Here is a 15,052-nt window from a genome sequence, read left to right on the forward strand (position 1 = left end):
CTCTGCTCAAAATTCTCTAGTGGTTTTCTATTTTTACCTGGAATATAAGCTGAGTTTTTAAAGTGGCCAGTGAGGCTGATACTGATCTTGGCCTCTGTCACTCTTCTGACCTCACGTGCTATTATTCTTCCCTTACTCCTTTCACTACACCCATGCTAGCCTGCTTGCTGAGATTTCAACATGCCGGGCATATTCTCATTTCAGGCTCTTGGTATTACTGCTCCATCTGCCTGGAATGCTCCATTCCCAGAAAACCACATACATCTCTCTCTCTCTCTCTCACTTTCTTTAACTCAAGGTCAGCACACTTCTATAAAAAGGGCAGATGGCAAATATTTTTTGTTATGCAGTAATAAGGTCTCTGTCACTATTTCTCAACTCTGTTGCTGTGGCACAAATGCAGCCATAGACAATACATAAATTAATAAGTATGGCTGGGTTCCAATAAAACTTTATTTATGAACACAAAAAGTTGAATTTGTTATAATTTTTACATGTCAAGAATTATTATTTGTCTTTTAATTTTTTTCAGCCATTAAAAATGTAAAATCTATTTTTACTTACTGGCCATATATGAGCAGGTTGTGGGCTGGATTTGGCCTATGGGCCATAGTTTGCTGACCCATACTTTAGTTGATTAACTATTGCCCCGCAGTAAGTACTTCTTTAATCATGCTTTTGACATTCCTCATTTCCTATTCCCTTCCTTGATTTATTTTTATTTATGGCATTTATAATCTTCTAATATACTACGTATTTTGCTTACATATTTTTTCTTGTTTGTCTTCTACTAGAATTGTGAGCTCCATAAGGACTGGGAGTCTCATCTTTTTTTTTCACTGCTGTTGAACAAAGCATTGGTCTGTCTTAATGGCCAGAACAATGCTTTGCTCAAAGTGGACGCTCAGTAAATATTGTTTGGATGAATATTTGTGAGTGAATAAATTAATTAATAAAAGCCAGGCTTTGATCAATCACATCCTCTATGAAGTATTCCCAGATTGCCTGAACCAGAGGTGATGTATTTTTTCTCTGATTTCCCATTGCAGTTCTTGCTTGTATTTATTCCCTCATGTAGTTTGTTTCTTATGAATGTACAATGTCTATTTGACATCTCTATTGCATTACAAGATTTTAGAGTGTCTTATACTTTTTTGTATCACCCACTCTCTTGGCAGTGAGAAGTAGAATTGGAAAAAGGAAATGGGAGACACAGACAGATCTCTTGGTGGTAGGAGCTGATAATGACCTCAACTAATGCAATGGCAGCATGAATGAAAAAGAGGAGATATGAGAAGCATAATGACAGACGAGTCACTCAGATTTAATTAGCAATTGGGAAAAGGAAGGGAGAAGGAAGAGAGAAGGCAGAAGGAAGGAAGAAAGAAGTTAGCTTCTGATATTGAGTCTTTAAAGTGTCAGGATTCTAGCATAAGCTATGATATGAAGACAAGGCTGTCTTACTTATGGGGTATAAGCTAAAATGGAGGGCTTAGCTATTTTTTAATATGAAATGAATTTACAATTCAATCAATATATTAGTCTGTTTCACACTGCTATAAAGACCAGGTAAAGGGCTGGGGAGGCCTCAGGAAACTTACAATAATGGGTGAAGGGGAAGCAAGGCATGTCTTACATTTTGGCAGGAGGGAGAGAAAGGAGTGAAGGAGGAACTGCCAAACACTTATAAAACCATCATATCTCATGAGAAGTCACTCACTTTCATGAGAACAGCATGGGGGAAACCTCCCCTATGATCCGATCACCTCCCTCCCTTGACAAGTGGGAATTACAGGTCCTTCCCTCAATGGTGGGGATTACAATTTGAGATGAGATTTGGGGGTTGGAGACACAGATCCAAGCCATATTATTCTGCCCCAGGACCCTAACAAATCTCATGTCCTTTATACATTTGAAAATCAATCATGTTTTTCCAACAATCCCTCAAAGTCTTAACTCATTCCAGCATTAACTCAAAAGCCCAAGTCCAAAGTTGCATCTGGGACAAGGCAAGTCCCTTCTGCCTATGAGCCTGAAAATCAAAAACATGTTTGTTACTTCCAAGATACAATGACGGTACAGGCATTGGGTAAATGCTCCCATTCCAAATGGGAGAAATTGGCCAACACAAAGGGGCTACAGGTTCCATGCAAGTCCAAAATCCAATAGGGCAGTCATTAAATCTTAAAGCTTCAAAATGGTCTTCTTTGTCTCCATGTCTCACATCCAGGTCACAGTGATGCAAGAGGTGGCCTCCCATAGCCTTGGGTAGCTCCATCCCTGTGGTTATGCAGGGTACAACCCCCCTCAGCTGCCTTCATGGGCTGGTGTTGAGTGCCTGCAGCTTTTCTAGGTGCATGGTGCAAACTGTTGGTGGATCTACCATTCTGAGGTCTGGAGGACTGTGGCCCTCTTCTCACAGATCCACTAGGCAGTGCCCCTTGTAGGGACTCTGTGTGGGGGCTCCAACCCCACATTTCCCCTTTGTACTGCCCTAGCAGAGGTTCTTCATCAGGGCTCTGCCCCTTCAGTAGACTTCTGCCTGGCACTTCCATGCATCCTCTGAAATCTAGGCAGAGTTTCCCAAACCTCAATTCTTCTGTGCACCTACAGGACCAACACCACATGTAAACTGCCAAGGCTTGGGGCTTGTACCCTCTGAAGCAATGACCTGAGCTGTATATTGGCCCCTTTTAGCTATAGCTGGAGCTGGATCGGCTAGGATGCAAAGCCCCAAGTCTAAAGGCTGCACATAGCAGTGGGGTTCTGGGTCCAGCCCATGAAACAATTTTTTCCCTCCAAGGCCTCTAGGCCTGTGATGGAAGGGGCTGCCATGAAGGTCTTTGACATGCCCTGGAGACATTTTCCCCAGCTGGCTTGAATTTCTCCTCAGAAAATGGGTTTCTCTTTTTACCAAATGGTCAGGCTACAAATTTTCTAAACTTTTGTACTCTGTCACCTCTTGAATGCTTTGCAGGTTACAAATTTCTTCTGCCAGATACCCTTAAACATGTCTCTCAAGTTCAAAGTTCCACAGTGCTCTAGGGCAGGGGCAAAATGTCACCAGTCTCTTTGCTAAAGCATAGCAAGAGTGCCCTTTGCTCCAGTTCCCAACAAGTTCCTCATCTCCATCTGAGACCACTTCAGTCTTGACTTCATTGTCCATATCACTATCAGCATTTTGGCCAAAACCTTTTAACAAGTCTCTAGGAAGTTCTAAACTTCCCCACATCTTCCTGCCTTCTTCTGAGCCCTCTAAACTGTTTCAATCTCTGCCAGTTACCCAGTTCCAAAGTCACTTCTGTGGTCAAGGTCACACAACTAGTAAAGCACAGAGCAAGGAATATGAACTCAGGAAGGCTGGCCCCAGAGTAGGCTCTCTTGACCACTACACTGTGTAGCATCTGATATTATATGAGATAAGACATATAGAAAGTTATTTGCAAACTCTAAAGCTGCATACCAATATTACTTCAAATGAACATTATGAGAAGTTTGTATTATTGGAATTGAAACTCAAAGCATTATGAACAGTCAGTGGCAGAAGAGGAGGGTTATGAGGTAAAATATAGAGGTACCAAAGGGCAGGTGAATCTATAAAGGCACAATGATTAGCCTGAAATGTGGCAGAGGAAAGGAGAATGTGGCTGTTAAGCAGCCTGACCAAACGCTTTCCCAGTCATCTTGATGATGATGGAAGGCTGGGGAGGGCATTAACTCTTAAAAATTTGATCCCAGAGTTTTCTCTACACTTTGGAGGTCAAAGAGAGAAATAGTGACTTGGGGTTTATAGCTCAAATATCTCTTCCACCTGCCACATATACATACACAATGTCCTCAGACCAATCAGGTTAGGATAATGGTTATCTCAGAGTTTGCTAATGCAAGCACATTCTATCCTTGGAATTGTTTCTAAATGTAAAATAGAAAGTGATCTTTCATTTGAGCTGCTGGAGAAAGAACCAGGAGTATAAGATCCATCATTCAAATGCAAGTGATACTCTCAGAGAATATCATAACATAAATAGAAGTTTCTAAATGCGGAGAGCAAGGACTGTGCTTGGCTCATCAACATCAAAGGACCAATGAAGCGATAGTTGGGAATCAATTCTGTTAAAATGCAAAAGGCAATAGGAGCAAGCACTACATTGTTGGAAAGGCATTTCTTAATTAAACAACTTAGAAATGCATTTATTTCCTGGTTAACTGATATGAGGAATGGAGAGAAAATAAGTGGGCAGCATTTAATGTTAAATGTTATAACTTAGAAAGTACAGGGTGTTATAGGAGCATGAATGGGGCCAAAATGGTGAGAGCACAGAATGTAAGAAGCACTTTAGGAGGCCGAGGTAGATGGATCACTTGAGGCCAGGAGTTCGAGACCATCCTGGTCAACATGATGATACACAATCCTCCTAAAAATACAAAAATTAGCCAGTCGTGGTGACACATGCCTGTAATCCCAGCTACTTAGGAAGCTGAGGCACAAGAGTTGCTTGAACCCGGAGGCAGAGGTTGCAGTGAGCCAAGATCGTGCCACTTCACTCTAGCCTGGGCAACAGAGCAACACTCTGTCTCAAAAATAAAAAAAAAGAGGCTAAAGTGGGGAACAGGGTCAGAGAGTCAGATCATGAAAGATCTTTTAAGTTATGTTAAGGAATTAGCATCGTGAACTAAGTCAACAGGAAAGCACTGGAAGGATAAGAAGAAATTTCATGTTAAGGTTAGTGTTGGTGAGGGAGAAATAATTGTTAAGAAAGATGAATTAAGAGGTTACTGTAATAATCTCACAAGTGATGATGATGGCTAATGCTTAACTAGCACTTAAAAAGTGACAGGCACTTCTCTAGGTGTTTATATGTATGATAACTCATTTAAACTTATGTGGTAGATTCTATACTTATCCCCACATTACAGATGAAGAAAATGAGGTATAGAGAGGTTAAGAAATGTGCCCAGTATCACAAAGTTAGCTTTAAACGTGGGCAATTTGACTTAATCACTATAATGGACTGGCTGAACTAACAGAGTATTTTTGGAGAGGAAAACAAGTAAGCAGAGTAGAAATTAATTAGGAGATTCAGTGCTCGGTGCGTTGTGTTATGGGTGGGTCTTTGTTCTTAGAACTCCCAAGATGGGGGCGGGCCACTCCCCAAATGGCAGCAAGCCTTTTGTTCTCTGACCTGGGGTTCTTGTCCTCATGGATTCCAAGGAATGGAACCTTGGGCCATGCAGTGAGTGTTATGGCTCTATTAGAAGCCGTGGCTTAGAGAAGAGAACTGTGGAACCCAGCAACTAGTGTTCAGCTCAATTAGGATGAACCTGGGCACTTAGCTGTGCAGGAACAATGGTGAACCTTTAGCCCAATCGGGAGCAGCAACGGGCGCCTCTCTGGATCAGGAGCACAGTGGACACCCTGCCGGATCTGAGAGGTGGAAGTCAACAGCAAGTCTGGGATGGCAGCGAATAGTGGTGGACGGTGAGCAAAAGCTCAGCTCGAGCCCTAACGAACACGGACCAGAAGAGTGTGTAGCTACAATATTTAATAGGGTGAAAACAGAGCTCCCGTACAATGAGAGGGGACCCAAAGGGGCTTGCCACTCCCTGCTCCAATGCCTGGGTTTACATCCCAATCATTGTCCCTGCCCCGTGCTCTCAGGCGATATATGATTTGACTATTTCTTTACCTCCTGCTTTAGCCTAATCTGTATTTTAGTGAGCTCTCTTTACTACCTGATTGGTTGAGTGTGAGCTGAGTTACAAACCCCGTGTTTAAAGGTAGGTGCGGTCACCTTCCCCAGCTAGGGTTAGGAATTCTTAGCCTAGGAAATCCAGCTAGTCTTATCTCTCAATTGGTTGTCAGGAAACTGGGTGGATATTTTGGATATATGGAATATTAGAGAGGAGCAACCTTTTATGGAGAGAGGGGCAGGCAACAGTTGCATTAAGGGCCAGAAGTTGAGGAGAGAGGCCTGGGCTGGAACTGCTTATTTGAGAGTCACAAGAGAAAAAAGTATCAAGCATGGGCAAGTATAAAGTGATGAATGAGGAGAGGACCCAGGACACGGTGCTATTATCCTAGCATTTAAGGACAGTCAAACAAAAGAGCTCTGCTAGGAGCCTGTGAAGCAGTAGGTAGAGAAGCAGAGGAAGTGAGGACAGTGGGGGTCACAGCTGGTGAGGTGAAGTGTGTAAGAGAGGGGCTGGCCATAAAATCAAGATAATAACAATGTAGCCTCAAGATGTTCGTGGGGCTGGATGTCGGATAATATGCTTGAGTAAAAGTTGGAGAAGCAAAGAGAGTTTATAAGATATTTTGAAAAGGTTTGGCAATGAAATAAAGAAGAAAGAGTTGCAGATGGCGGAGGCCATGGAGTTGAGAGAAGATTAGTTTTAATATTGTGTTAGGATGTTTAAATGTTGAGAGGAAGGAGTTGGGGAGAAGCTAAAGCAACAGAAGAGAAAGGAATAAACCATACAGCTGCCTCTGAGAGGTGGTTTGGGCTCAGAGCACAGGTGGAGGAGTTTCTTTAATATCAAAGACTTCCACAAGAAATTGAAACAAAAATAACCCAGGCAGTCGCACCTCCTTAAAACTTATACATCAATGTTTTGAGAATCAGCAATTTTCTTCATTTGCCAGAAGGGCATATCATAGCTTCTATGTATACTGGAATAAATCTAAGCTGCCGCAACAAAGAGATCTTAAAATACAATAGCCCAAATGAGATAGATGTTTAGTTCATTTCCATGTAAGACTGTAGTGCAGCTGGTTTGCTAGGTAGCTTGGCTCCACGAGGATATTCAGGAACCCAAGTATTTTCTGCTTTGCTTTTCTTCATCCCCTAGAGTAGGGTTTTATATGTGGTGGGTCTCCACTGTGTCTTGTTTGCTTTCTGAAAGCAGAGGGAGGAGAGTGTAGAGAAGGTACTCCTGCTGTCTTAAGACATTGGCCAGGAAAGAGAATATCACTTCCGTTCGCCATGTCACATAGCCACACTCAACTACAGGAGAGGTAGTCTATCTAGCCTACCTCTAGATAGTGGGAAATGTAGTCTACCTAGCCAGCCAATGGTTTGCTACAATTTTATTTCTATGTAAGAAGGGGAGAAGGATTTGATAGACAGTTTACAGAATTCTCACACAGGAGGAAGCATTCAATTATTTATTTAAGAATATGTATTCTGTAGAATGAAAAATCCCTTTAATTCAAGGACTTTCCAGAGGTTAGTAGGAAAGCTATCTGATTGAACTAATTCAAAATGATTATGCTTATGACTGAAAGCTCATTACCTTTTGGGATGCATTTGCATTGCTAAAGAGACTCCTAAAGAGACTATTGTACTTTTTAATTTGAAAAACAGAAGTATTCCAAGAATATTTGCCTAATAGCAAGAATAAGAGGCTTTAAGCCAGGGCTTTTACAAAGAATTAGCTATTAGGTCAGAAACATATTTTAGGGAAATAAAACTTTTCTCTGCATATCTCAAATATAACACCAGGCTTAAGTCTTGGCTTTTTTCCATCCATGAGTCGAAGACGGTATTTTGTCCTTTGATCTAACCGTGGATGCCTATTCTTATAGGTCAATTGTCATTCATGAATGTGAGACTGAGACTACAGCAAAGGTAGATGCAGGTAAGAAGTTATTTTAAAAAGAAAACTGCCAGGTGTGGTGGCTCACGCCTGTAATCCCAGCACTTTGGGAGGCTGAGGCAGGTGGATCACGAGGTCACGAGATCGAAACCATCCTGGCTAACACGGTGAAACCCCGTCTCTACTAAAAATACAAAAATTAGCCGGGCGTGGTGGTGGGTGCCTGTAGTCCCAGCTACTTGGGAGGCTGAGGCAGGAGAATGGTGTGAACCTGGGAGGTGGAGCTTGCAGTGAGCCGAGATCGCACCACTGCACTCCAGCCTGGGCGATGAGGCAAGACTCTGTCTCAGGAAAAAAAAAAAAAAAAGAAGAAGAAAACTATATCTTGATCGCTATATAAATGGATTTGTTGTTCCATTGTGAGCTTTCCTTCTGATCATGTTATGGCAAATTGCAATATCACAATTTCTCTTTAATTGGAGGTTATTTACCTGAAATCCTCCATTACCCAGAACAAAGTAGAAAAGTTATGTATGGAAACTTCTAAACATTAAAATAAATGTCACAAGGTTGATGCATCGAAACTCATAAACTTTTTTTATTTTTTTACAGATTTTTTCAGGCTTCCTATTTACTTTTTATAATTTTTTTTTTAATATAGATAGGGTTTTGCCATGTTGCCCAGCCTGGTCTTGAACTTCTAGCCTCAAGTGATCTGCATGCCTTGGCCTCCAAAAGTGCTGAGATTACAGACATGAGCCACTGCGCCCGCTTCTATTCACCGTTATTTCACACACAGTTCACGCAGTCTTGATTATGTGAAGTAGAATGGCAAGTTAGACAGGAGGTGGGCTAGAGGTAGGTGCACAAGAAGAGCCAGAGGTAGAGCACAGAAAGTGACACCTGAGAATGAGTCAGTAATAAAAACAACATAATGTCTAATAATTTATAAATGGGATTCTAGAGTGTTTTGGCATTTTAGATACAGTTTCACTTTCTTAAATAATTTTCGAGGTCATTACCAATACAGATATCAGGAAGAGTTCATGGTCATAATGGTTTTGGAGCAGTATAACTTAACTGTAGGGGTGTTTTAAATGGAAGTAAATAAAATTTAAAACACTTCTAAAAGGGTATAAAATCAATAGTAAGCTTCTCTTTCCCACCCAGAATAAATTCTTATCATAAGACCAAGAAGATGGGTAAACTATAAAACTATTTCTATTATGTTTTGTATCCTAGAAACAGTGGGTTATTCAGGGAAGGAAGAAAAATGTATTTTTTTTTGTCTTTCTTTGATGCAGGAAAATATGACACAAACTTTTCAAGTAGATAAAATTTGTCACTGTTAACCTTCTATTTCCTTCTGTTGCCTTAATTTAATATATTTTTGACCTCCCAGGAATTCTCATTAGCTTCTGGTGCTCACATTGTGCCCTCAGGCCTCCACTGTGGGGTATTAAACACCCCCACCCCCCAACTCCTATGACCACCTTAGCCACTAAATGCTCCTGCCTGGAACAGGACCTGGCACCTAGAAGCATTTAATATGTCTGAATGAATGAATAGATAGATCAATAAAAAAGTTCTCAATACCTCTATATTGTCTTCATATTTTCTCCAGAATCAAAACTCTTTTTAATTCAAATGCTTTCCAGAAGTTAGGAGGGAAGCCATCTGATTGAGTTAATTCAAAACAAATGTGTTCACGATTGAAAGCCCATTAACCTTTTGGGAAGCATTTGCATTGCTAAGAATGCTTGATAACCCAGATAACCCAGATGAATATCTTATTTATAGAATTTTAGACAGAGGAACAAGGTAAGACTGTAAGCTAATTGGCTGGTTTAGTAACAATGCCGGACATAAGAAGGTTGGCTCAGGCCAGTTAATCTCACCTGGGAATCTGATCTCAGGATGAAAGTCACTAAAGCTCTACATTTTTAATTTTTTTATTTTTTTTTTGAGATAGAGTCCCAGGCTGGAGGACGGTGGTGCGATCTTGGCTCACTGCAAGCTCTGCCTTCTGGGTTCATACCATTCTCCTGCCTCAGCCTCCTGAGTAGCTGGGACTACAGGTGCCCACCACCATGCCCGGCTAATTTTTTTTCTTTTTGTATTTTTGGTAGAGATGGGTTTTCACCTTGCTAGCCAGCCAGGATGGTCTCGATCTCCTGACGTCATGATCTGCCCACCTCGGCCTCCCAAAGTGGTGGGATTACCAGCTTGAGCTACCGTGCCTGGCCAAGCAGTACATTTTTATAACTTCTTTCTCTCCTCTCTTCCAAACGAACAGGTTCTTTATGAGCATATAAGTGTTTTCTGGACGGTTTTTATGTTCCAGTAAAGTACAGGGTAATGACAGCCATTTGTATAAATGGGCCATTGTTAAATCAGGGCTGCTTGTTGGAGAGATGGATTTGGATCTTTGCTACAGAATAAGTTAGTTTTGGCAGAGCAATTCAAGTTCAAAGGTAGAAACTTGAATGGCTTGTATGAAGGTGATTTACATATCCAGGATTAAATTCAAGATGAGTCTCATGAATTTAAGACAAGACTATTTCTGGACTGAAGAGTGTGTGTGAGAGAGAGAGAGAGTGTGTGTGTGTGTGTGTGTGTAGTGGGAGTGTGAAAGTGGGGAGGCTGGAAAAGGTGAGGTTTGGAATGAGCAAGAAAGAATAAGATTGGCTATGGCCACCCTGTCTCTGGAGAACAGGAGTCAGCCCTCCTTTTCTCTCTTTTTTCCTCTCTCTCTCCTGTCTTCACCCTACCTTCCTCTCTTTCCACCTCCATTTTCCCTGACTGTCATGTAATGATAGTTGTTGGTCACCCTCTATATGCCAAGCCTTTTTCCCACAGTCTTGTTGCATTTGGATATTAATTTTATTCTGAAACCATACCCGATTTTAAGTAAATAAGGAGCTAATTCTGTGTGGTTTTTGGTAATTAACTAGTCTCCAGTTGGTGGTGGTTGTTTTGTAATCCTGGGTTGTTTAAGGGCTAATTCATTAATAATAATGAAGCAGACAGCTCTCAGTCGTTTTATGCTTTGTCAATTCCTCCCAGTCAGGGCATCAAAGAAATAAAATCTCTGATAAAAATTTTTCTCAGTAGATTTTTCATTGAGAAGCATAAATTGAAAAGAGGAGCCTCTGCAGTCTCAAAATAGGACTTGAAAAAGAATTTGACTAATTACTCAGCAATTCATATGCATTTCTTCAATTTTCTTCCATATCCTAAGATTGCATTTGGGGCTCATATGGATGCTTATTTTTGATACGTCTCTTCTCGATTCTAGAGTGACTTTTAGATAATAATAATGGTTAACATTCATTGAGCTCTTAGTAGGTGTCAGGCATTGCAATAAGCATTTTGCTAAAACAACCCTTTGAGACAGGTACCATTATCTACACTTTACAGATAAGGAAATGAAGTTGAGAAAGATTAGGTAATTTGCTGATGGTTCATACCAGTGGTGGGTAATTAAACTGTTTTAGAAGCTCAGAGCCCCACCCACAGCTATGCACTATGCCTTGTCTCTGACTCTAAGAATACAGACAGTTGGGCATTTAAAATAACAGTTATGATTGTGTCATTTAGAATAAGAGTTGTATTTATGTCTGTGTCTCTCTCATTGACCATATCACGTGTACATTTTTAAAGACTTTGTTCAATTTTCTTGGCCACAAATGAAATTAAGAAAGGATTAAAATCCATTCTGCTTTAAACTGAGATTTTCTCCTGTATCAGGAAGAAGAGAATTGTGAGAACTATCCTGGTATTTTCTCCTCTCTTTCTATTGCTATTCTGAGAAAGAGTGAAATGGGTTTCTGACCTCTTTTTCTTGTCTTCTACTTAAATAGTATCCTCTGACAGCCACATAGAGATTAGTCTACATAAGGAAAGTCAAAGTTATTTCCCATTTTAAAAGGTTACAGGGTAAATTATTTCTTCTCCTCTGAAGATCTTTTAAACAAACTAACCACACACACACACAATGCACACACAAACACACACCCTCCTTCTAACAAATGTTCATTTCACAAAAAAATTAGAAATGTCTGAAGAAATTTAAGGCTAAAGAAATTTAAGAAATTCTTTTACCTTCCTGAATTTGGAAAGCAAAGTAGATCATCTTTGTTTTCTGATAACCCTGATATAAATATATATATATATATTTTTTTTTTCTGGAGAGATTACTAACCAATTCGGTGGACAATGCACACAGTCACAATAAAAGACTTCAGTTCCTGTCCTAAATAAGACCTTTGATTATATGTCTGAGCAGTGTTCTTAGCTATGCTTTTTACTTTTGAAAAAAAGTTTTTTTTTTTTTTTTTTTTTTTGAGACGGAGTCTCACTCTGTCACCCAGGCTGGAGTGCAGTGGCACAGTCTCTGCTCACTGCAAGCTCTGCCTCCCGGGTTCCCACCATTCTCCTGCCTCAGCCTCTCCGAGTAGCTGGGACTACAGGCGCCTGCCACCACGCCCGGCTAATTTTTTCTTTTTTGTATTTTTAGTAGAGACGGGGTTTCACTGTGGTCTCGATCTCCTGACCTCTTGATCCGCCTGCCTCGGCCTCCCAAAGTGCTGGGATTACAAGCGTGAGCCACCGCGCCCGGCCTTTACTTTTGAAAAAAAGTTTTGGGTGGAGCCAAGATGGCTGAATAGGAACAGCTCCAGTCTACAGCTCCCAGCATGAGCAAAGCAGAAAATGAGTGATTTCTGCATTTCCAACTGAGGTACCGGGTTCATTTCACTGGGGAGTGCTGGACAGTGGGTGCAGGACAGTGGGTGCAGTGCACCGTGTGTGAGCCAAAGCAGGGCGAGGCATCGCCTCACCCGGGAAGCACAAGGGGTCAGGGAATTCTCTTTCCTAGTCAAAGAAAGGGGTGACAGATGGCACCTGGAAAATTGGGTCACTCCCACCGTAATACTGTGCTTTTCCAACGGGCTTAACAAACGGCACACCAGGAGATTATATCCTGCACCTGGCTCGGAGGGTCCTACGCCCATGGAGCCTCACTCATTGCTAGCACAGCAGTCTGAGATCAAACTGCAAGACAGCAGTGAGGCTGGGGGAGGGGTGCCTGCCATTGCTCAGGCTTCAGTAGGTAAACAAAATGGCCGGGAAGCTTGAACTGGGTGGAACCCACCACAGCTCAAGGAGGCCTGCCTGACTCTGTAGGCTGCAACTCTGGGGGCAGGGCACAGACAAACCAAAGACAGCAATAATCTCTGCAGACCTAAATGTTCCTGTCTGACAGCTTTGAAGAGAGTAGTCGTTGTCAGCACGCAGCTTGAGATCTGAGAATGGGCAGACTGCCTCCTCAAGTGGGTCCCTGATCCCCAAGTAGCCTAACTGGGAGGCATCCCCCAGTAGGGGCAGACTGACACCTCACACGGGCGGGTACTCCTCTGAGACAAAACTTCCAGAGGAACGATCAGGCAGCAGCATTTGCGGTTCACCAATATCCACTGTTCTGCAGCTACCGCTGCTGATACCCAGGCAAACAGGCTCTGGAGTGGACCTCCAGTAAACTCCAACAGACCTGCAGCTGAGGGTCCTGAATGTTAGAAGGAAAACTAACAAACAAAAAGGACATCCACACCAAAAACCCATCTGTATGTCACCATCATCAAAGACCAAAGGTAGGTAAAACCACAAAGATGGGGAAAAAACAGAGCAGAAAAACCGGAAACTCTAAAAATCAGAGCACCTCTCCTCCTCCGAAGGAACACAGCTCCTCACCAGCAGTGGAACAAAGCTGGAAGGAGAATGACTTTGACGAGTTGAGAGAGGAAGGCTTCAGAAGATCAAACTACTCCAAGCTAAAGGAGGAAGTTCGAACAAATGGCAAAGAAGTTAAAAACTTTGAAAAAAAATTAGATGAATGGATAACTAGAATAACCAATGCAGAGAAGTCCTTAAAGGACCTGATGGAGCTGAAAACCACAGCACAAGAACTATGTGACAAATGCACAAGCTTCAGTAACTGATGTGATGAACTGGAAGAAAGGGTATCAGTGATGGAAGACAAAATGAATGAAACGAAACATGAAGAGAAGTTTAGAGAAAAAAGAATAAAAAGAAATGAACAAAGCCTCCAAGAAATATGAGACTATGTGAAAAGACCAAATCTACATCTAATTGGTGTACCTGAAATTGACGGGGAGAATGGAACCAAGTTGGAAAACACTCTTCAGGATATCACCCAGGAGGACTTCCCCAATCTAGCAAGGCAGGCCAATATTCAAATTCAGGAAATACAGAGAATGGCACAAAGATACTCCTCCAGAAGAGCAGCTCCAAGACAAGTAATTGTCAGATTCACCAAAGTTGAAATGAAGGAAAAAATATTAAGGGCAGCCAGAGAGAAACATCAGGTTACCCATCAGAATAACAGCTGATCTCTCAGCAGAAACTCTACAAGCCAGAAGAGTGGGGGCCAATATTCAACATTCTTAAAGAAAAGAATTTTCAACCCAGAATTTCATATCCAGCCAAACTAAGCTTCATAAGTGAAGGAGAAATAAAATACTTCACAGACAAGCAAATGCTGAGAGATTTTGTTACCACCAGGCCTGCCCTAAAAGAGCTCCTGAAGGAAGCATTAAACATGGAAAGGAACAACTGGTACCAGCCACTGTAGAAATATGCCAAACTGTAAAGACCATCAAGGCTAGGAAGAAACTGCATCAGCTAACGAGCAAAATAACCAGCTAACATCATAATGACAGGATCAAATTCACACATAACAATATTAACTTTAAATGTAAATGGGCTAAATGCTCCAATTAAAAGGCACAGACTGGAAAATCGGATAAAGAGTCAAGACCCATCAGTGTGCTGTATTCAGGAAATCCATCTCATGTGCAGAGACACACATAGGCTCAAAATAAAGGGATGGAGGAAGATCTACCAAGCAAATGGAAAACAAAAAAAGGCAGGGGTTGCAACCCTAGTCTCGGATAAAACAGACTTTAAACCAACAAAGATCAAAAGAGACAAAGAAGGCCATTACATAATGGTAAAGTGATCAATTCAACAAGAAGAGCTAACTATCCTAAATATATATGCACCCAATACAGGAGTACCCAGATTCATAAAGCAAGTCCGTAATGACCTACAAAGAGACTTAGACTCCCACACAATAATAATGGGAGACTCTAACACCCCACTGTCAACATTAGACAGAACAATGAGACAGAAAGTTAACAAGGATATCCAGGAATTGAACTCAGCTCTGCACCAAGTGGACCTAATAGACATCTACAGAACTCTCCACCTCAAATCAGCAGAATATACATTCTTTTCAGCACCACACCACATCTATTCCAAAATTGACCACATAATTGGAAGTAAATCTCTCCTCAGCAAATGTAAAAGAACAGAAATTATAACAAACTGTCTCTCAGACCACAGTGCAATCAAACTAGAACTCAGGATTAAGAAA

Source organism: Symphalangus syndactylus, chromosome 10, assembly GCF_028878055.3.
Source record: "Symphalangus syndactylus isolate Jambi chromosome 10, NHGRI_mSymSyn1-v2.1_pri, whole genome shotgun sequence".
NCBI lineage: Eukaryota > Metazoa > Chordata > Mammalia > Primates > Hylobatidae > Symphalangus > Symphalangus syndactylus.